We start from the raw sequence: 3,566 nt of genomic DNA on the forward strand, positions 1-3,566 counted from the left end.
AAGGTTTTAATCACAGTACTGGGAATTACAGAACAAGCTGTGTTCTAGTACTCACAGTTGAGCATAGTGCATATAGGGAGGATGAACAAGAAGAACGTACACCTTGTCTTTAGACTCTACATGTACTCATAATGATATAGTCATAATGCAGTATAAGCATAGTTATAGACACACATAAAGACTCATTAAGTCTCATAATCCCGTATACCAATAGTCCTCATGCATTATAAGCATAGTTATAGACACACATAAAGACTCATTAAGTCTCATAATCCCGTATACCAATAGTCCTCATGCATTATAAGCATAGTTATAGACACACATAAAGACTCATTAAGTCTCATAATCCCGTATACCAATAGTCCTAATGCATTATAAGTATAATCATAATGACTTATAATGTACAGCAACATAATGCTTCATAACTGCTGGTCACTTTTTCCTCAAAGATCATACAGCATTAGAATGACCATCAGCGTGATGCAGTTCTATTGTTTTTGTCAATGAGCAGAACGTCATTATTACTGCATCATAATCTTTGTTATGGTGTGTTATAGAGTACTTATAAGCCACTATAAAGTCATCTTTGGTTGCTTTAGGTAAAGTGATGGAATGCCTAAGGCAGACAGATATTACACACCATAGGCTCCTACTGTACAATTATATAAAGTGGTCATTGCCCACTTTCAGTAAAGTGAACATTTCTTCACATTTCATGATGACGACGCAACTCTCTTCATTCTTTCTCACTCTTCTTTATTCAAACAGTTGCATTTAGAAATGCAACACAATGCTACGCTACGCTACACTACATTACATTAAGCAACAGTACACTACAGTACATTACGCAATGCTACGCTACACTACATTACACAACATAACATAAATTGCCTCAAAATCTGACAGATGTAGGATCTTAATTTGAGCCAGTTTGCTACAGCAGGAAACTTATCCTACAGCAACAGGAAATGTAAATTATTATGTGGATTATGATTCATGGACATTTTTGTAGGTGTTGACACATTTTGTTGTAAGGAAAAATCAAGTCTGAAATTTCAAAGTGGAAATTACAAACTTCAGAAGCTTTTTAAACCTCAAATACACTACACATTTTCATATCCTGCATTGCTAGAAACTCTAATACAATAGGATGATCACATTAAGATCCTACATATGTACAATTGGCAATTTGGCACTCCTGCACATTATTTTACAGTGTTTCCCAGTTGGTAACACACATTTGCTGAAACTACATCTTAGGTACTCAAAACTCTAAACACAAAACAGTTAGCCAATTTCCCCAAAAACCCTCAGACATGTTGCAAAATGAAACACAGCAGTCAAAATCATGTACTCCCTGCTCAAAATTAAACACAGCCGTCAAAATCATGTACTCCCTGCTCAAAATGAAACACAGCCGTCAAAATCATGTACTCCCTGCTCAAAATGAAACACAGCCGTCAAAATCATGTACTCCCTGCTCAAAATGAAACACAGCCGTCAAAATCATGTACTCCCTGCTCAAAATGAAACACAGCCGTCAAAATCATGTACTCCCTGCTCAAAATGAAACACAGCAGTCAAAATCATGTACTCCCTGCTCAAAATGAAACACAGCAATCAAAATCATGTACTCCCTGCTCAAAATGAAACACAGCAATCAAAATCATGTACTCCCTGCTCAAAATGAAACTGCATTCAAATGACACACACACACATCAAGTGAATCTAACTCAGTGACAATAAAGATCACACTAATGTAACATGGAACCTGTTTCATTGGTAAGGCTGGTTGTTATGCTGTATATCGTTTGTGTGTTTACTCAAACAAGAAAGAAAAACAAATGCAAAAAATGTCCGTTTTATATTTCAACATGACTCAATACATGTCAACCAGCATACTGTAAGCACACACACAGTAAAAATGCAAACATACAGTAAATATATTTGCATATGCAAAGGAAGAAAAATATTACTGTATTGTATGTTAGTTAAATTGTACAGACTAGATACAAAAATCTAAATCATAAGTCAAGAAACAAATACTCCATTGCGAAAACAAAATCAGTCATGCCTGTTGTTTTGGTCCGGCCACAGAATGTTATCAACATCACAGGCGATATTCTCCTAGGCCAGACAGTGGGGGAAAATTATTTTGGCTTGACTCATCCATCCCTGACAGGACTCTGCTGGAACGTCACCACAGGCATCCTCCATTGCCTGGAGAAGGGCCAGACGGAGAGATGGAGATGGGCAGTGTTGTATGGTCCAAGGGTGGCATGGAGGTGGAGGACCTCATTGTGGCTCATAGCTGTGTATACGATGACATTTCCCCCGCGCTGGCCTGGTACCTCAATGTGGCACGTTGACCAATGATGTTCCTTCCTCTCCTCCTCGTCTTCGCTGAATCCAGCCTCATCTATGAGTATGAGTTCCTGGGGGATGGGACTTGCATCCAACTCCATGACTCTCTGAAATGACAGTAAATACTGTAATTGCTGTATAGTAAAGTTCACTGGCAGCATCAATGAGTCTCTAATGTTTTAAGAGTGTAATACTAGTACATTACTTACTTGCACATATCGCACCGTTTATCCTTCACTCTTTGGGAATTCCTTTCAAATGGGGCTCTGTAGATTTGCTTCATCTGGAGATGGTGTTTCTGAAGGATGGGGGCTGTGGTTGATAATAAGCTCACTCTGATGTTATGGAAGATGGCAGGGTTTTAAATAATCTGCTGTTGGATTTTCAACTACCGTTTGTACAATGGCAGCCTCCTGTTGGTCTGTAGACGCCTTCTACCACCCGTGGTGGTAGTCTTTCAGTTCTGCAAAAACAAATAGCATACAGTACAGTTTTCCACAATTGTTTACACACGTTTGCTGAATCTTTGGCCCATTTCCCCAAAACTCTACACAAAACACAAAACCACAAAATGCTAAACTCTACAAATCTCTAGCAAAAGCAAACACTGCATTCAAAACTGTTTAATTTCTTTCCAAAATGTTTTTTTTTTTGCATCAAAATGACACACACGCGTCATATGAATAGCTCTGTCGACGAACCAACAACACACTGATGTGCTCAACACAAAACACTACTGTGAATATCCCATCAGTAGGTTTATGATGTGCTCAACACAAAACACAACTATGAATATCCCATCAGTAGGTTTATGATGTGCTCAACACAAAACACAACTATGAATATCCCATCAGTAGGTTTATGATGTGCTCAACACAAAACACCACTATGAATATCCCATCAGTAGGTTTATGATGTGCTCAACACAAAACACAACTATGAATATCCCATCAGTAGGTTTATGATGTGCTCAACACAAAACACCACTATGAATATCCCATCAGTAGGTTTATGATGTGCTCAACACAAAACACCACTATGAATATCCCATCAGTAGGTTTATGATGTGCTCAACACAAAACACAACTATGAATATCCCATCAGTAGGTTTATGATGTGCTCAACACAAAACACAACTATGAATATCCCATCAGTAGGTTTATGATGTGCTCAACACAAAACACAACTATGAATATCCCATC

Source organism: Oncorhynchus clarkii, chromosome 18, assembly GCF_045791955.1.
Source record: "Oncorhynchus clarkii lewisi isolate Uvic-CL-2024 chromosome 18, UVic_Ocla_1.0, whole genome shotgun sequence".
Lineage (NCBI taxonomy): Eukaryota > Metazoa > Chordata > Actinopteri > Salmoniformes > Salmonidae > Oncorhynchus > Oncorhynchus clarkii.